Source organism: Lygodium microphyllum, chromosome 15 (assembly GCF_053477565.2).
Source record: "Lygodium microphyllum isolate KBCC chromosome 15, Lygodium_microphyllum_v1.1.10, whole genome shotgun sequence".
Classification (NCBI taxonomy): Eukaryota; Viridiplantae; Streptophyta; class Polypodiopsida; order Schizaeales; family Lygodiaceae; genus Lygodium; species Lygodium microphyllum.
Genome location: NC_141149.1, coordinates 75,285,965 through 75,307,087, shown reverse-complemented (window position 1 = coordinate 75,307,087; position 21,123 = coordinate 75,285,965). Strand labels below are relative to the sequence as shown.

The following is a 21,123-nucleotide window of genomic DNA, read 5'->3' as shown; positions in this document are numbered from 1 at the left end:
AAACATAAAATCCAAAGACCTTAAAATCTCAAACAATTCTTGTGTTACTATTATCTTTCATATAGATACCCTTTTTGTGTTTATCTCGATCAATTCCTTGTCGATTGCCTACCTTCGTTCTCTCAAACATTAGGTTCATAGTCAAATCTTCTTTGATTTTTCTTTTTAATTCTTCTATCTTCAAGATGATCATAAAATCATCATACTTTGATAGTAGATTTTCTAGTATCATCTTCAAAATATCTGTCTTTTATCTTTTCTTATTGTTGTGATCTATGTTGTTGATCTATTTGCTTATTATTATGATCTAGGTTGTTGAGACAGCTTTCCAATTGAATCACCTATACGAGTTGTATTTATTTCACCTCCTAGATCCACGATAGTCTCTTTGTATCTTTGTAGATTTCTTATTAGCTCATTCTCTTCTCAAATCAGCAAGAAGATGTTGAATAATTTCTTTTTTCTCATTGATTCTTTGCTCCAAGCTTTCCATCTTCACATATTAGAACTGTTCTTTCTTTGCTCCAAGCTTTCCATCTTCACATATTAGAACTGTTCTCATACGACTTGCAATATGACTCCTTCATAATCATAATAAATCACATAGCTAATCAAACTGAATTAAGATACATATGGAGAAAATAGAGAAAAATATAAATTGATATAATATTTGATCAAGTCTATAGACGAGGAATAATGGAATATCACAATTTGCACTCCAATATGGAGGTTGGACCTCTTGACCACCCTCAAGCTTATATCACGCACATGATAAAAGGGATCCCAATCTCACTCTCACTCTCAATCACATTCACAATCTCCTTCACAATCTCCTTCACAATGACAATTACAATCATAATCACAATCTTGAATTGTTGGATGAAGATGAAAAATAAGAATTACCTCAATCAATTATCTTCTATATGCATCTGTGAATTGCATGTCTTGTCAAACAATGTATTTCTTAAGAAAAGCCCATTCAAACCTATGTGATAGACCAAGTTAGATTTGTATCCATGACTCTTAATCCTACTTTTGATCCTAATTCTCATAATAATATAATAGAAAATAATCATACATAACTCAAAAAGAAAAGAAGTACAAAACATGAACTTCTTATATCTATGTAGTCTGAACTATATTGAAGCAATTCACAACTTGTCTTTATTGCAACTTGTTGAGATGTAGAGAGAGAAGATATGTAGAGATGCGAGAGAGAGAGAGAGAGAGAGAGACCATGTATACACCTTAAAACTATTTCATATTGATCATAATCTACATATATATAGGTGAGACCAAATCTAGATAGGGTGAGCTATATATAGCTCCAACATTTCCAATCAAATAAAGATCTCTAGTTGCGGATGAAAAAAACCCTTGGAGAGCACAAGGAGAAAACATGAGCTCCTATATATAAATGTACAAACATGATCAAGAAGGATTATTGTGTGCATGTAAAGTGTATCCATGCATGTGAAGTGAAAATGAATATGTATGTACAAAGATGACAAAGAGATCTGAGGTGCATGTGCATGTGGGAACTGTCTGGTGCCTATTATAAGGAGTATGTACAATAATGGCACTACAATGTCAAAGTAGATTAATTCCCAAAGATTAAAGTTGAGACAACTCCAAGTTCTTAGCATAGCAGAGTGAAATGTACTTCATTGAGTCCTTTGTTGAATATATCTGTAGTCATCTGATCACTTGGACAATTTTTAATCATGATCATGCCTTTTTTTTGCTTCATATCCAACATAATGGTAATGCACTCCAATATGTTAAGACTTATGTTGAACATAGTCTTTAGTGAGACTAATAGCACTTTGGTTATCACATCAAAGTGGTGTGCTAGAGAGAGGAGGATGGACAATATCCGATAGAACTTGTTAAAGCCATACTAACTTTGGAGCAACTAAAAATGTTGCAATATATTCAATTGCTGCTGTAGTGGATATAGCAACACAACGTTGTTTCTTGCTAGTCCAAGAAAAAAGATAACCATTGATAAAGAAACAATTTCCACTTGTAGAATGCATAGATAAGTGAAAGCTTGCCCAATCCGCATTTGTATAACCCAAAAGTTGAACTAAATGTAGAAAACTAGAGTTTTGTTGGCACCGATAAACCAATCCAAAATCTTTAATGTCTTTCAAATACTTGAAAACTCGTTTAGATGCAGTCCAATGTTTAAGGCATGGACACTAAGATGTTTTCCAAGAAAAATTGTAGCAAAAAAGTGTAAGGGAAAGAATTGAAGCCAACCAATTGAAGACATCCAACAAGATAAGCTTAAGGTAGATGTAATGCTAATTGTCCATCGTTGTGTAGAAAGTGAGTTTTTGGCAGAGCTCACAAGACAAGGAGTACTAACAGGATGTTTAGAATCCAAACCAAACTTCTAAATAATATCAAGAATGATGGAGGTGACACCAATTCAGCATAGTGGACAAAATCTTCTTAAACACAAATCATATGTTGTTGAAGGTGCTCTACCTTGGCAGAGAACCCATCATACAATTTAGCTTTCTACTGCAATCAATCTAGCTCTTCCTTAGAAGACACTAGAGAAGACATCACTGGGGTTGGAGGAAGAACATAAATAGTAGCAAATTTCTGGTTAAGTTTTTCAATAAACTTCTGCAACTCTACCATTTCTTGGGAACGTTGCAACTGGCCCTTATATACACCAAGTGTATGAGTTGATTCTATCATTTTCTCAAGAGCTGCATTTTTCTCCTTGATTAAGGACATGTTCTCTTCTTTTAAAGTTGCAACTTTAGCTTCTAACTCCTTAATCATGGCTTTCTGTGAATCCATCAAAGCTATAGTTGTAGTCATTTGTTTATGGATATCACTCAAAGTAGCCTTCTCGAAAGATTAATTCTCCAGAGCCTTACTACTGTATACATTGTTTGAAGACAAGAGGTTATGGAGATCTCTAAAGCAGATTGAATACTAGAAACTACCTGATAAAGCATTGATCCAAAAAGCACTATTTCCAAGGAAGGAGGAATCTATGGATCTAGTTATCCTTTTTGTTGTGTTGCAAAGAGGTTGGTACAGGACATGAACAAGAGAAGGGAGCTACTGGACACCTCATGTATCAGAATATGTACCACAAGTATTGGAATAGGGTGAGGATCAAAAAGACCTATGTGCAACACTTCTTTCAAATGATTGTAATAGGGGGTACATATACTAAATCTAAATTTCTTTCCATATGAGAAGAATGAACAAAAGAAGAAGTCTGATGTGGAAGTGGAACATGATCAGGCATAGGAATGCCACCTGGAGGAGGTTCAAATTGAATGAACTTTTGTAGAAAAATCCCATAGGAAATAGTATTGAGTTGACCCTCATGATACAATGGAAATGTTGATCCATTTTAGCTAACAAAAAGGTTGTCCAATTAAGATTAGCCCCCTCCAAGATTCTGACAAATGCAATGGATAAGTCTCAAGACAAACACTTGGATGTAGGATTGCCTGACATAAAGTTGTCCTGGAGGAATTGGCATAATTGCTTCCATAAGGGAGAGGAAATATGTACCAATGATACGCTTGAACTAGTGATAACCTTATGTGCTACCAAAGGAGTAGAGGCCTCCTTTTACAACAAGGCAGTGATCTTTGCAGTGGATAATAAATGATTACTACTAAGCACTGGGGAAAATTCAAAAGGCAGGAACAAGGCTTCATTGATAGTAGCAGGGGATAAATAGAACGGACAGTCATAAACCAAGCTCGAAAGCTTCTTGTAAGCCTCCAAAAAAGAGTAACAGAGCTTTGCATCCACTGGAGGAAATTTGAGTGCCACAAAGAGATGAAGACCAGCCTTGCGAATACAGTTAGCATCCAAAAGAAGAGAGTAATCATAGACTAGTAATGCTACATGTTGAATCACAAGCGAGGATGTGGAAGAAGACGACATTTAGAGACCACACTGGATTAGCCACACACACAAAAAAGCTAGGAAAATTGGAATGTATTCTTAGCCCATTCAATTGGTTGATGCAGATCATCATTGATATGTGGTGTTGGGGAGTCAAAGTCATCCATAGAAGGTACCAAGGCTCACCAGAACATACTCATGATATGGCAGGGACCATGCAGCAATAGTACCCAGAGAGGTAGTGTTGTTGATGAAGTTTCAATAAGCTATTGATGGAGAAGTATACGACACTAAATCATGGAGGTCACTCATATTGGAATGGTAGATTAGTCATTTGTCCCATAGCTCACATCACTCGAAGATAAGGATTGGAACCTGTAGCTCACCTTCAGTTTAGAAATCAACGAAAGGGATGGTTTAGAAGGAGTATGCCAGCATGCACAGTTGATAGTGCATCAATGCATCCCAATCCATCTAGCATAGGTGAAAGAAGCAAGACCAAGGAGCCTTATTGTGTAGTGCACTAAACAAAGTGATGTGTGTAATGATGGTAGAGACCCCCCCCCCCCTGTTGTGTGTATTGGGAAACAAAAATATACATGATCCCAATTTTCATAATGTCCCTTAATAGTCAACTCTCAGTTGATGAAAGAAAAATCATCGCGCTTAGCGCCCCTTCTCTCTCACACTATGTTGATAAATATAGGAGGGCATCTTGCTGTCGTGACGTTGTGCATCCACCACTGCGAACCCGAGGGCGGAGTTTTTCACCAAGAATTTGAACACATTAGTCAGTGTTGTTGGGAATTTTTTCTGTTGTGTGTCTTTTTGCATGGCATGAGCACAAATAATTAGGCTAGGCACAATTTCTTCAATGCATTCATAAATTTTTGTATGGAAGCATCGTTTGAATGATTGCATTACATGGTTTTAATTTGCAAATTGCATGAATGATTGGGCACAAAATTCTCTTCCAAAGCATGTTCTTGTTCGGGCACAATGCATGGAAAAACAGGTTCATATGAAGGTATCCATTTTGAAGACTCAAGGGTCGAAAGTTTTACATCATCAAACATTGAGGAACATGGAATCTGTCTCTGACTCAAGGAGAAGATTAGAGATGTTTTATAGCCTCAATGCAAGCTATATTGTGATAACGACAGTAATTCTAAGAGGGATGCTTTACAAAGGCTCTGAAGTTCTTAAGGAGGTTACTTGGGTCATCTTTGAAGAATTTCATTACATGAGAGATAGGGTACAAGGTGTTGTGTGGAAAGAAAGTATAATTTTTCTTCCTCCAGCTATAAAAAAGAATTATGCTTTTCTTGTAGGAGGTTCAGGATTGTATCTTGTTGTTGATAAGAAGGGCTAGTTTAGAGAGGATAGCTTTAACAAATTAGTCAACATTTTCAAAGGAAGCCGACCAAGAGGATGGCTCGACCCCTCCCAATGGAGGTGGAAGAGGAATGGGAAGGGGCAAGAGACGAGAGGGGACAACTTGTTAATCTGTGTCACCAAGGCTGATGGATTTGGCTATGAAAGATAATTGATTCACCGCTAGACGTGAGGATGTCTTGAATAATGCAATGCAATGCCTCAATGAGGAGGATAGGGAGCTACTTCCAATAGTTTCCATCTTACCTCTTTTGGAGAAAGGCATAGTAATGCATTATTTAGATCTACTTCCTATTGTGAAAAAGTGGTTGAGATTTTGTTCCAAGAAGGCTTGATAAAAGCATTGTTTGCTACAGTAACAATTGTGATGGGTTTGAGTATGCCTGCAAAGACTGTAGTGTTTACAACGGTTTGAAAATGGAATGGAGACAGTCACCACGCTGGATGTTTTCTAGAGAGTTCCTACAAATGAGTGGAAGGGTAGGCCGTCATGGGAAAGGATGAGCGAGGCATCTCTATGATTGATGAGCAGATTGACATGAATACCTGTAGATATGGCTTGCTCGTTTAGTGAGTACATTCAGGTTGAGTTAGTATGCATTGCTGTATTTGACGAGTTGAGTGGAGGGCCAATTTGATGCTGAGTATGTGATCAAGAACTCGTTTTTAGTATGACAAGGCTTACCTGATGAAGAACAGAAGGTTGCACAATTGGAAAATGAAGCATCAACCCTTGATACAGCAGGAGAGGACTCGATCACAGAGTATCACAGGTTGAGACTTTGTCTTGTCTAATTGGAGAAGCAGATGACGTCTGCAATTTTGAGACCTGAATGCATAATCAACTGTGGCTGAAACAAAGGTTAAATAATCCTTAAAAACAAGTAGTCGTCAGGGAGGAAGTGGAAGGTGGCTATCCGGCGAATTCAAAGGACGATGGAAAATCGTGGGACTGATTAGAAGAATTGGACAAAAACTAACAACGATTGTTTGGAGAGAGGAAATGGGGATTTGAAGATTGGCTTATTTTCATGGCCTTATTGAAAGCATTCTATATGCTAGTTCATGAAGATGAGGGATACTCTATATTTTGCTCGTTCGAAGGCTTCTTCTAGGTCTCCATTGTTGAGATCTTCACCGATGAATCGAAACCAGACCTTCTTCAAGTCTGCGACTGGAATTGGCCGCTGGTATTCTACTCCGCTTCCAGAAGATGACGATTCAGACATGTCGTGATGAAGATGGCGTCTTGCCACAAAGCACATGGATTGTAGTGAAGGCCACCTCGTCCACCAGATCCCATGCAGTTATTACATGGTATGTTCTGCTTTTCAGCAAAGTGTAAGAATTAGATGATGATTAGTAGGTCGGTGAACCGATCAAGGGAGCTCGCTTCGACAAGAGGTGCAAGAAAATCCATGGACCGTGGATATGAGAAGCCAGACAGACGATAGGTACAATCGTAGCTTACAGAACACGACACCTCACAAGCCTTACAAAAACAACTTTGCTCAAAGCGACTTCCTGAAATAAAGAATGGCGACATAAATTACGGGTAGAAAAGCTTCATATAAAATGTTTTTTTTACAACGCGGCAGTTAAGTATGTATAAGAAAAGCATAAGCTTTAATGTTTAAAGCGAGATACTTTAGTTTTTTTGGGGCCTAAAGAAAAGCAGAACATGTGAAGATAAAGGAGGAAAAACTATATAAAGGGGACACTATGAGAGCCTTAGGGCCATCAAATCAAGGGAGAGAGATTACAGGTTGAGCAATTTGGGAGAGTAGGCTTCAGGTGGAGCTTGTATCCCTCGCCTTCTTTGAAGATTGCCATCGAATTTTGGAGAGAAGGTTTGAGGTCAAGCTTTAAGCCTTCACCTACATCGAAGTTTCCATCATCGCAAGTTGCTATGAAGATTAGCTTAACTTGAGCTTTAAGCTTCTCACCTACTTTTGAAGATCATCAAAGTTCTATGAAGTGGCTTCCGAGTCGAGCTATGAGCTCCTTGCCCTCTTCGAAATTCTCATAATCAATTCTACAAGAGTGGCTGGAGTTCGAGCTTGGTACTCCTCGCCTTCCTCGAAATTCTTCTCATAAAATCTGATATCCCACCTACTTCTCTTCTTCTCTCTCAGATTGAGAATTCATCCTTGTCTTTCCATAACTCTTTTGATCTAATCCGAAAGTATTTTGAGTATCTTACCTATATCTTAATTCAAGAATTTATTTTCTCATTCAAAATTATTCTAGATAAGTTTTATTTCCTTGAATTCTCCCATCTCAAAGCGTCCCTGCAGTGAGTGACTTTCACAAACCCCCACACGAATCCTGTGCGACATCTGGTAAACCCGACGTGAAAGCGTCGCTTCTGATCATCGAGATGGGAGATCCACCTTCTTTATCGACAACTTCTTCCTTTTCGACTACTGAGATGAAGTCATTACTACAAACTCTTTCTTTAGCCATTATGATGCAGAATCACCAGATGTAGTTATCTATGCAGCATTAGCAACAGTTACACCAGCAACAGTTGGATCAACAACGGCTGCTGCATCAAGAATAAGAGCATACACATGGTGCAACCAAGGTGATCGACGTTATGGTTAGTGAGCGCAAATTATTTGATGGTTGGAATTTTTCAGCCTACATCAAAGCCTTTGAAAGCCGGATGTGCTTCTTCGAAGTTCTGACCAACTAGAGCAATTATTTCTTACGGCTTGCCACACCCGCTTTGTAGGTTAGAGTGACATATTTGTTTCTGCAAGACTCTAACTTGAATGTTTTTAAGAAAGCACTCAAAGGTGAATATTTTCTGGAGGATTATGGTGTTGCTATGTGGAAGACATTCAGAGAGTGGGTCTATTAGCCCAACAAAGGTCTTATTGCTTCTAATTTGTTGCAGGAGTTTGAAGAGTGATACAACCAGTTGGATGCACTAGAGCAAAGAGCTCTAAAATTAGAGAAAGCGGAGTTGTTCTTGCAGGCGGTTGATCCTGCACTTCAGGATGAGTTGGGAGAGCTTCTTGAAGACCGTACGCAGCCTATGGGATTAAAGACGGATTGGAAGGATGCTATTGATACCATTTCTACACTTACAAAGAGGCAGACATGGAAGGCTCGCTTGTAGAACAGGATGGTCACCATCAGCGATGTCTACTCCTACCACGACTTCTCTTGCTTCTCCTATTGCAGCATCTACTACTCCTATTTCTTAATATGTGTCTATGCCTATGCCTATTCTTGCTGAGGTTCTCAAACCATCTGCAAAACCAATTATCGAAGATATGATGGATGAGATTTTAAAAAACTTAAAATATCTACAAAACAAGATGACTAGAAGGGAGCAGCAACCAGCTCCAGTTTCAGTCCCAGTTTCATCTCCCTACAAATTCTTCTAGGATGGCGAAATCTCAGGGAGTCGAAGCACTTATCAAGGAGAAGCGAAAAAGAGATGATGATCCAGCTTTTGAGCCTTCTTATTCAAAACCAAAGCAAAGTATGACTGATGTTCAGAAGCCAAAAGTACAAGAAGATAAAAATGCCTCGAAGACAAATGATCCAAATCTAGAAAAGCAACCTGGATTTAAGGTACTTTCCAACATTGAGACTGTAACGTGCCCACTCCTCAAATCGCGGGGTACGTCTTAGCAGTCCATCGAGAGATATATCTAGAAGACGCCACCAGGCACTCCCAAGGAATGACACGGGGTTTGCCAACTAGGGTCTCTTTAGTCTGCAGTGCAACGGAATTTATCCGGCCATTCCCACTAGGATCGACCTGAAGTCCGGGTTCCCAGCCAACATTATCTAAGGTCATAGACCGACTTTTTCCTAACATTTCACATTAATATTTTCTTTGAGGAAAACTCTCGACTAACCGAGACCACCCTTCCGTAGGATAGACCCATTGGTCACATCCACCATGCTTCCCCGAGAATTGTTTTAGTTATCTAATTACCTATCATGTTATGTTTGACACATAAAAGTAGCTTCCTTAATTAACACGTTAGTCACAGGTCCCTTTACGTAATTTAGGGCACAGACACGAAGACAAGATAAAACAAGATCAAACACTTCCTTAACTTATCTTTAGATTAATGTTTGTCTCCCGCCCATACATGAGAATTAAGTGTTCCTTTCTGCCTCTGCAAAAAAATCATTCCATCTCCCGACAACAAACCCCGAAGGTTTATCCTACCAAGATTCCGCCTTGTAACTAGTATGAAGGCCTCGAGATCCCATCTCGAGTCATATAGAACACTTGTGTAGGGCCCGGAGGCATTGGGATTTACGGCCAGAGCCCCCACTAGCACCCAAGCATCCTCCTATGCCAATTAATTTCCACGGAGAGACCTCTCGCGGCGGGTTCGGTCCACATTTCCGGTGTGGATCCATAACCCCCTTGGTTAGGGTTTGGCAGTTCGCGGGGGGTAGCTAGCGCCATCCTTCCTTAATTAACCCTTTAGGAAATCAACCACAGTTGAAGAAACCAGCCTAATATCCTTTATCTAGAAAAACATCCTTTTGTTCCCATGGCAATCAATTATCGCAGACCCGGCCATGAAAAAATCAACCACACCCCACTTGGGTTAACATCCAAAACCACATTAATAAACGGTTGAATACACAACCTCTTGCTTCAAGGCATCGCAATCCCATTGCATGCACAACCAGAATTTAACTTGGATGTATCAAAACACTTTTACAACCTTTCAAACAACCAAGCATAACTTGGGTCAACAATCCATCTTTAACAAGATCGGCCTTCGCTAAAACCATTTCAACAGTTCCAAGTAACATGCTTAGCATAAATCAACTATTATAAAGTGTGCTCTCCCCCTTGGGCTAGGGCTTCGCAAGGACAATTTAATAGATTCCTTCTAGATCTTTTGATTGATCTAAGTGATTTCATCTTGACCTTCATTAATCCTGGCTACCTATTTAGGGTAAAAGATCAACCCACTTCCTAGGGTGGCTATCTAATATCACACGTTACCAAGTGCTAACCCATATTGCTAGTACATCATCAAGAGTACATTAACGAGATTTCAACCTGATTAGCCATAGGTTATCCAATCTTCATCTATTGGCTAGAGTTCGGACAAGGATCTCTAAATGGAATTTCTCTTAGAACTACTATTCTATCAATGTTTATCGTGCAATCCCATTGAGTGTACGAGTTAACATATATCGAAATGTGCATGATCTAACTGTTACTTTAATGTACTCTATCATCCTTGTGCATGAAAAACTGGTTTACAATCTTAGGATGCTATTGCGTTTTTTTGATAAGGGAGTATATGAAAGTCTAGGTTTCTTTCCTATGGTGCAAATGTATCTTACGAACGTAAACTAACATTTCAGGTGTTTCTTTTAATCATGATTGCGAAACATGAATTCTAAATGACTATTTATGCACTGAAATGGGTTAAAAGATATTATTTTACGTAAAATAATGCAAAAACCTTATCATTTTATGTGTGTAAAAGCTATAATTTCATGCATATAAACTTATGCGAACTCCATACTCTATCATTTAGCGCATGCAACCTAGCGCCTAAGACTCGTCCGTGTTCCATGCTTGTAGCTAACCCCTTCATTTCTTTCACGAGAAATAAAACGTAATTAATTACAAAGCTTAAAGAACCTGGGTTTGATTTGTGATCGTAGGGGCATTCGTCACGTTGGTCGCTCCGCTTGCCTCTCCCGCATTACGGGTACCAACGGTAGCTTTGGCACCTACGCTTCCCGCGACTTTCTTCTTGGGAGCCATTTTCTCGCAGAGATTGGACAGTCCGGACCTCGATGGATTTCATGACGATAGGCTCAGGTAGGAAGGGTCGTTAGATTGGTTCCTTCGCCAAAAGGTTGGCTTCACGAATGCAACTCCTCGACACCAACTCTCACTCCCTCCTCTTTCTTTCTCTCTCTCTTTCTCTCACTACTTCTCTTCTTCTTCTTTTCTCTTCTTCTCTTCCTCTACTCCCTCTCTCTTCTTCCTCTCCTTCTCTTCTTCTCTCCTCTCCTCTTCTTCTTCTACTTCTTATCTTCTTCTTCTTCTCTTCCTCCTCTCCTTCTCTCTCACTACTACTCTTCTTCTTCTTTTCTCTTCTTCTCTTCCTCTACTCCCTCTCTCTTCTTCCTCTCCTTCTCTTCTTCTCTCCTCCCTTCTCTTCTCCTTCTTCTTGTCCTTCTCTTCTCCCTCCTCTTCTCCCTCTTCTCCTTCTCTCTCACTACTTCTCTTCTTCTCTCCCTCTCCTTCCTTCACTTCTTCTCTCCTTCTCTCCCTCCTCTCCTCCTTCTTTCCCTTTTCTCCTTCTCTCCCTCTTCTTCTCTCCTCTCTCCCTCTTCTTCCCTACTCTCTCCCACTCCTTCTTCTCTCTCCCCCTTCTTCTCTCCCTCTTCTTCTCTTCTCTCTCCCTCTCCTTCTTCTTCTCTCCCTCTTCTTCCCTTCTCTCTCCCACTCCTTCTTCTTCTCTCCTTCTCCTTCTATTCTCTCTCCCACTCCTTCTTCTCTCCTTCTCCTTCTTTTCTCTCTCCCACTCCTTCTTCTTCTCTCCTTCTCCTTCTCTCCTCACGGGCCCGCAGCTGGCTGGCAATCAAGGGTGGTGGGGGAGGTGGCTTTGTTGGAAGGCCCTAGGGGGGGATCCGTAGTGACTGGCAAAACCAAGGAGGGGGGTGGCTACGGTTGAAGTGCTAGGGGGGGCTGTTACTGGGAACAGAGAGGGGGTGCCCTTCAGTCAAAGGCCCAGGGGCCTGCGTAGCAGCTGCCGCAGGGAGAAGGTGGCGACATAGGGAATGGGGGGTGCAGTCTCCGTCTAGATGCTAGGGAGGAGGGCCGCATGTGCTACAACGGAGGGGGGGGGGGGCACAACATCTCCAGACGAGGGAGGGGGGAGAGCTCTATAAGTGGAGGGAGAGGTGGCAAGGTGGTGCCACCCGCCACTTGGGGGCTGTATGGCTCCCCATCTCCCACACTTCACCCTCTCTCTCTTTCTCTCTCTCTCTCTCTCTCTCTCTCTCTCTCCCCGCCATGCACACGGAAGGGGGAGAGAGAGGGAGAGATTAAAATTTTTTGAAAATTTTAAAAAGGGAGGGAGTTCCTACAGGGGGATAGTATGGGGGTCACAGGGGGGGGAGATGTTACAGAGGTGAATATGGACTTGAAGAAGATTAAGGAGATGGATTCTGATGAGGAGGTTAGTGATGGTCTTTATGATGGGTTATTATACTCGGACATTATGGAGGATCATTTAGCATTGCTAAAAATTGAAAATCAAGAGTTGTCATATGTCCTACAGGTCAATTCTCTGGCGATGAATTGCGAATTGTTAATTTCATGTTGCAAGAAAATTTGGGTGCTCAGAATTCTCAAAAAAAGTGTTTTTGCTAAAATATTTTGGCAAAAATATTTACAAAGTGTCGATTTACAGCAGGAAACATGATTTATAGCTGAAGTAAGCTATGAACCTCACAATTGGGATGTTTATATGCAGTCTGAAAAATATATGACTGATTTTTGTTAGTCAAAAGAGTTGGATGTTGTTTACTCACATTTAAAAAAAAATTTACCAGGGTATTTACAACAAAAGCTGAAATTTGCAGGTTGCAGCAAAGAAGCCAGAGTACAGAGATAATATAAGACAATTGACAAGAAGGTTAGTTTTCCTTTGGATAGTGTTGATGATTTGCCAATGTATATACCATTTATGGAGATGGATATGGATATAAATGTCAATGTAGTCAAGGCACAAGAAAGACTTGCTCCATTGAAGAAGAAAATAAAGTTTGGAGTCACTGAATTGTCTAAAGTTCAACGAAACAAAGAAGATCTAGATGTTATGCATAAGATTTTTACAGGATAGAAGACCAAGCCATTGGATGCTATGAAGATCTATGAAAACATATCTACTTTGATTTGTCCATATAATCTAGGAGGATACTATGATATCCTATGTCAACTTACCTACTTGTCATATTATCTAGATGATTTTTCATATGATCCTGGTGGGAACAATGCTGCCAGTGGTAAACAAGTTGACGCATGTCAGAAGATGTGTAGGTTTGGAAGGGGTGGATGTCGTGATGCTGCACGTCCACCACTGCAAACTTGAAGGCAAAAATTTTCACCAAGATTTTGAACTCATTAATCAGTGTCATTAGGATCATATGAAAGTATCCGTTTTGAAGACTCAAGGATCAAAGAAAAAGGTTGTGAGTTTTACATTGTCAGTAAGTGTTTCTTGAAGAAAAAGAGGACATGTATGTCAAGTGTTCTAGCCTACAAGAAACACATGAACTGTTTGATAAGCTCCCAAGTTTGAATTGCAAATGGAATGATCAATTGGTATGTTTGTACTGATGGAAAAGTGATAACAATACCTCTTGTTGAAGCTTTAGGCCATGAGAGTAAACATGGAATCTACTTAGTTTTTTCAAACGTGATTTTGAAGTAAAATGGCTCAATGGAGAGAGTTACTTTATTCTGGAATTTGACAAATGATCCTATTATTACTCCTAGGATTTCCCTCACAATAGTTGAGTATCTAGCATATGATTGTGGAAAGCATGTGTTTGTACGAGAGGCCTCTACAGCACAAGAGGAAGTCCTTGGTTGTCGTGGATATCCTGATTATATGTACACTAATTTGGCCACAATTTATGAGCATGCAAGAAGAATCGAAGGGAAAAAAGCGTCAAGAGTAAGCTATGAACCTCACAATTGGATGTTTATATGTAGTCTGAAAAATAAATGACTGATTTTTGTTAGTCAAAAGAGTTGGATGTCGTTTACTCACATCAAAAAAAAAATTTACCAGGGTATTTACAACAAAAGCTGAAATTTGCAGGTTGCAGCAAAGAAGCCAAAGTACAGAGATAATATAAGACAATTGACAAGAAGGTTAGTTTTCCTTTGGATAGTGTTGATGATTTGCCGATGTATATACCATTTATGGAGATGGATATGGATATAAATGTCAATGTGGTCAAGGCACAAGAAAGACTTGTTCCATTGAAGAAGAAAAGAGAGTTTGGAGTCACTGAATTGTCTAAAGTTCAACGAAACAAAGAAGATCTAGATGTTATACATAAGATTTTTACAGGAGAGAAGACCAAGCCATTGGATGCTATGAAGATCTATGAAAACATATCTACTTTGATTTGTCCATATGATCTAGGAGGATACTATGATATCCTATGTCAACTTACCTACTTGTCATATTATCTAGATGATTTTTCATATGATCCTGGTGGGAATGATGCTGCCAATGGTAAACAAGTTGACACATGTCAGAAGATGTGTAGGTTTGGAAGGGGCGGATGTCGTGATGCTGCACGTCCACCACTGCAAACTTGAAGGCCAAATTTTTCACCAAGATTTTGAACTCATTAATCAGTGTCATTAGGATCACATGAAAGTATCCGTTTTGAAGACTCAAGGATCAAAGAAAAAGGTCGTGAGTTTTACACCGTCAGTAAGTGTTTCTTGAAGAAAAAGAGGACATGTATGTCAAGTGTTCTAGCCTACAAGAAACACATGAACTGTTTGATAAGCTCCCAAGTTTGAATTGCAAATGGAATGCTCAATTGGTATGTTTGTACTGATGGAAAAGTAATAACAATACCTCTTGTTGAAGCTTTAGGCCATGAGAGTAAACATGGAATCTGTTTAGTTTTTTCAAACGTGATTTTGAAGTAAAATGGCTCAATGGAGAGAGTTACTTTATTCTGGAATTTGACAAATGATCCTACCATTGAGCGTATTATTACTCCTAGGATTGCCCTCACACTAGTTGAGTATCTAGCGTATGATTGTGGAAAGCATGTGCTTGTACGAGAGGCCTCTGCAGCACAAGAGGAAGTCCTTGGTTGTCGTGGATATCCTGATTATATGTACACTAATTTGGCCACAATTTATGAGCATGCAGGAAGAATCGAAGGGAAAAAAGCGTCAAGATATTCCCTCTTCTTCATCTTCACGGATTTTTCCCCACAATGTTGTAAATAGTGGTTCTTTTGGGGATTCCAGTGTACATATAGCACGCCAACATAGATGTGTGTCTCTGTAATAAGCACAACAATGTCTCTCAATGTTCAGATATCTCATTGAAGCGAAAGAGATTCAATAGGTTGTCACAGACTAAAGAGCCTACTTTGGCAAACTATAAATGTCCCAAGATTGATACCATAAAGCTTAAACACTAGGGGTCAGTGTCATGCGAGTGGTTTTTAACAGAGCCACATGATGGAGGGTTATCAAAAGTATTTTCAAGGGATGCTTCTAACTTCCAGAGGAGCGGTGTGCCAGTACGAGTCTTGTATCATGACAAAACTGAGTGGAAAGACTATTCCAAAAGCTTGACTATAATAATTGGTGAATCTTTCAAACTGTGCAGATTCCTTTTTGAGTTTTGCATTGACGAGTAGAAGTATGTTGTCAGCTTCTCGAGCATGTTGCAATTGAATGTGATGACTGGTTTTATATGATCAATTGCATGGATTGATGAGCACAAGTGCTATTTCCCTTCAAAGGTTGTAGAGTGCCACTATTACAACCTTTTGAATGACTCGAAGCTTGGGTTTGCTGATGAAGACGACAAGTTCAATGTCGAGCCATGTTCCGTCTCTGATCACGATGTCTCTGTTTCTACCAATGAACAATTTGAAGCGACTTCAATGTCTAGGGAGTTCACTCAATGCTGCATTCACAGGCATCTTGTGATTTTGCTCTGCTAAGCGAGAGGCTTCAGAAACTGGTTGAAGGTGATTGGAAATTTTCATGCATGAACAATAAATTTCGTTTATGGGACTAGGTGCTCTTGCTCAACATACAATGATCACTGGGATTCGTCGCAATTCTCACACAACCACCTGTTTTGGACAACCAAGGCTGGAGGGCAACTATCTAATACAAACGTAACATGGCGGCATATTCTAATGGTGGCATTACAGCTAGGATGGTGGCTGACAATGATGAAGAGCAAGGGGTAGCATACTCACATACTTCGATGATCAATGCAAGGCCATTCGATATTTCATAGGCAATAATAACAGCATATTCCATGAGACTCGACGTGACAGCGTTCTGAACACTGACGGTAGACAGACATGATGGCATATGGCATTAATATTGATGCAAATGATTGGCAATGGTTTTCATTAATAATGGCGATGAAGGCGGCCTAATTGGACAGTATGTTCAACGATCTCCGTTGATTTCGATTGATGATGCCGAGCAGTCCGATTATGACAACGCTTTCGAAAAAAAAACAAGGCATTAACTTTAAAAAGTTATTCGTTTCCATTAAAAGCCTTAATACTTTTTTTGAGAAAACACTTGAGTTTTAGCCTTAAGGAAAAGCTAAGGCTTTAAAAGCCTAATTGGACAGTATGTTCAACGGTCTCCGTTGATTTCGATTGATGATGCGGAGCAGTCCGATTATGACAACGCTTTCGAAAAGAAACAAGGCATTAACTTTAAAAAGTTATTCGTTTCCATTAAAAGCCTTAATACTTTTTTTGAGAAAACACTTGAGTTTTAGCCTTAAGGAAAAGCTAAGGCTTTAAAAGCCTTAGGCTTTTATAAAAAAGCAAAATGCACAACGTGAGAAGAAGTGGGGGAGAAACTATAAAAGGAGGATTAGGAGAGCTTGGAGGGGACATCAAATCAAGTGTGAGGGTTAGAGGTAGAGCTTGTATCCCCCACCTTCTTCAAAGATTTCCATCAAGGCTTGAGATCAAGCTTTAAGTCTCTCCCCTGCATTGAAGTTTTCGCCATCGAGTCACCTATGAATACTTTTGGCTTGAGTTCGAGCTTGGTATTCCTCGCCTTCCTCAATTCCATCTTCTTCTCTTCTTTCTTAGATTAATTTTGATCATATCCAAAAGACTTTTGAACATGTATCTTGCTATAACTTGTCCATATTTTTAAACAAGAATTTATTTTTCTCATTCAAAATTCTTCCATATATGTTTTATTTCGTTGAATTCCCCCATCTCAAAGCGTCCTTGCGGCGAACAACTTTCACGAACCCCCATGCGAATCCCATGTGACATCTGGTAAACCGGACCTGAAAGCGTCACTTTTAATCATTGAGATAGAAGATCCACCTTCATCATCGACTGCTTCTTCCTTTTCAATGGATAAGATGAAGACTTTGCTACAAACTCTTTCTTTAGCCATTATGATGCAGAATCAGCAAATGCAGTCATTTATGCAACAAGAGGAGTAGTTGCATCAGCAATAGTTGGATCAACAATAACTGTTACATCAAGAGCATACACATGGTGCAACCAAGGCAATCGAGGTTGTGGTTAGTGAGTGCAAATTATTTGATGGCCATAATCTTTCAGCCTACATTAAAGCCTTTGAAAGCCATATGTGCTTCTTTGGAGTTTCGACCAACTGGAGCAACTATTTCTTATGAACACAATATTAGTGAGTTTGGGAGTCTCCCGATTCCCATTTTTGAATACTAAAAAGGTGGTACTAGGATAACATGCCTATAAGTTTCTTGAAACCATACTATGTGACCTATCATTGGAAAGCGCTTGAAAAATGGAATCCATTGAGCTATAGAGCGCTCGATTTGGAGTTATAATAGTCAAGTTATGACAAATCCAAAGATTTGACCATGTGTCCCAAACTTATGGGAAATTCCCATATTCCCCAATATAGTATTTATGGCTTGTCACGCTTGCTTTGTGGGTTAGAGTAATAGATTTGTTTGTGCAAATCTCTAATTGGAATGTTTTCAAGAAAGTACTCAAAGATGAATATTTTTTGGAGGATTATAGTATTGCTACGCGAAAGGCATTCAGAGGGTGGGTTTATTAGCCCAACAAAGGACTTGTTACTTTTGAGTTGCAAGAATTTGAAGAGTGATATAACCAGTTGGATGCACCAAAGCAAAGAGCTCTCAACTTAGCGAAAGTGGAATTATTCTTCGAGGTGGCTGATCTTGCACTTCAGGATGAGTTGGGAGAGCTTCTTAAAGACCGTACGTAGCCTATGGGATTGAAGATGGATTGGCCGGATGTTGTCGATGTGGTTTCTACACTGATAAAGAGACGAAGATGGAAGGCTCACTTGCTGAACGTCGTGCAATCACCATTAGCGATGTCTTTTTCTACCTCAACTTCTCCTATTGCTCCATCCACTACTTCTCCTATTTCTCAGCCTGTGTCTATACCTATTCCTGCTATGATTGTTAACGCAACTGCAAAACCAACTGTTGAAGATATGATGGAGGAGATTTTAAAGAACTTAAAAAGACCTAACTCATCTATCACTGCAAATTCTTCCAGGATGGTGAAATATCAGGGAGTCGAGGTGCTTGTTGAAGAGAAGTGGAGAAGAGATGATGATCTGTGTGAAGGTTTGAAGAAGGTTACTAGGAGGAGTAAACCAGTTTCTGAGCCTTCTTCTTCAGGACGAGAGCAGAGTATGGCTGAAGTTCAAAAGCGGAAAGTATAAGAAGATTAGAAAGCCCCGAAGACAAAAGATCGAAAGCCGGAAAAGCAACCTGGATTAAAGCTGCTTTCCAACATTGAGACGACTATGAACTTGAAGAAGATTGAATAGAATACTTCTGATGAGAAGATTACTGCTGATCTCTATGATGGGCTATCATGCTCGGATACTATGAAGGATCGTTCAACATTGTTGATAACTGAAAATCAAGAGTTAATATATGTCTTACAGGTCAATTCTCTAGTGATGAATTGCGAGATTGCTGATTTGATGCTGCAAGAAAATTTGGGTGTTGAAAATTCTCAGCAAACAATGTTCTTTGTTGAAATATTTCAGCAAAAAGATTTATAGAGTGCCAATTTACAGCAACAAATAGGATTTACTACTGAAGTAAGTTGTGAGCCTCACTGTTGGGCTGTTCATATGCAATCTAAAAAAGATATGGCTGATTTTTCTCAATTAAAAGAGTTGGGTATTGTTCATACACAAAAAAAATTGTGTTTACTAGGAAATTTACAAAAAAAGCTAAAATTTATAAGACGTAGCAACAAGGAAGCAAGAGTACGAATAAAATATAAGAGAGTTGACAAGAAGGTTAAATTACCTTTGGACAATGTTGATGATTTGTTAAAGTTTACACCATTTATGGAGATGGATATGGGTATAAATGTCAATATGGTCAAGGAATAAATAAGATTTATTCCATTGAAGGAGAAAAGAGAGTTTGGAGTCACAGGATTGTCTAAAGATCAACCAACCAAAGAAGATCTAGATGTTGTGATGATCTACGAAAACATATCTACTTTGATTCATCCATATGATCTAGGAGGATATTTTGATAACCTATGTTATCTTATCTACTTATCATATTACCCAGATGACTACCAATATGATCCTGGTGGGAATAATGTTGCAAGTGGTAAACAAGTTGGCACATGTCGGAGGATGTGCAAGTTTCGAGGGGGTGGATGTCGTGATGTTGCGTGTCCACCACTGTGAACTTGAGGGTGGAGTTTTTCGCCAAGAATTTGAATACATTAGTCACTGCCATTAGGAATTTATTTTCTACTGTGTGTGTTTTTTTGTTTGCATTTTGCTTGACACACGAGCACATGTAGATAGGCTAGGCACATTTCTTCAGTGCATTCATAATTTTTGTGTGGATATCGTTTGATTGATTGCATTGCATGGATTTTAATTTATATTTTTCAAATCACATGAATGATTAGGCACGAAGTTCTCTTTCAAAACATATTCTTGCTAGGGCACATTACATGAAAAATAGATTCATATGAAAAGGTATTTGGGTTCTCAAAGTTACAGGCTTTGTTGAAGAATAAAAAATATGATGGAATTTGATTTGATTTCAAGATAGGGGCCTTCTAGGGTGGACTTACGTCGAGATTCATCACCTGGACTGCCTAAGGTTTGAGGGTTTAAATGAACCTCTCTCAACTGCACCAGTTCTTAGTGGGGGACTTGGAAGTATTGATATTTGGAGCTTAGCACTTGTTGTAGAGGCTCCTTCCTCCAATGGAAGTGTTCTTGGAAGTAGTTCTACAACAAGTATTCAATCTGAGAGCAGTTCAGGCTTGATGTCAGATGTTTCTATTGTGCTTGTTCCTGTAGCTCCTGTGACACCCTTAAACATGACTGAGGCTTTGCCTCAGAACCCTTCTGGAATTCGGACACCTCCTCAGTCAACTGTGGAAACCCAAAGATTCGAGGAGCTTGCCTTGAAGCAGTCCCGACAGTTGATTCTGGTGACTTCAACTCTACCTAAGACAATGAGTTTGGCGGACAAGAACAAATCCAAGTCTTTGCGGCCAACTGATTTTGGGGTTAAAATTCCCATCAAGACCAGTCAGTTGACAAGCTCTATTCAGATGAATTCTTCTCACTGACCTCTTATCCTTGGTAGACCGGATACTCCCAAAACTCCCCAAGGAAAGCTACTATTTCGGTAGTCTAATAAAGATGGTATAACAGTTTCAACAACCCCAAAAACTGACCGGAGCAATGGCTCTCAAGATTGGACGAGGGAGAAGCAACAACTAGAAGCAACAACTACATTGGAAATGAACGAGAGCATAGTAGACATCCAGATACTGGGCGTGGAGGATATGATATGGCCTATTATGATTCTGCTCCTCGCCGAGAAGGATTAATGACGTATAAACAATTCATTTCTGAGTTGGAAGATGATGTGTCATCATCTGAGGCTAAACGCATATACGAAGAGTACAAGAACGAGTTCATCTCAACTCAGAAAAAAAAACTTATTTTGAGCAGAACACACATGAAAACTGGTTGCGTGAGAAATACGATCCTTCTTGTTTAGAAGCAGTTATACAAAGGAA

The 21,123-nt window shown here is 39.5% G+C and overlaps 1 protein-coding gene across 4 annotated transcripts in view; it reads right to left on the bottom strand.

The window, feature by feature from the left end:
* Nucleotides 1–814: 814 nt before the first annotated feature.
* The window catches only part of LOC148024676 (uncharacterized), a 38,536-nt gene continuing 18,227 nt past the window's right edge, over nt 815–21,123 (bottom strand). Inside the window, exons 2-3 of one of the 4 annotated variants that reach the window (XR_015693337.1) lie at nt 5,975–6,613; nt 1,253–5,835 (exon numbers count right to left, since the gene is read on the bottom strand). The gene's annotated coding sequence lies outside the window, so the exon portion shown is untranslated. The other 3 variants (XM_087694321.1, XM_087694320.1, XM_087694322.1) reach the window with 3 other exon arrangements.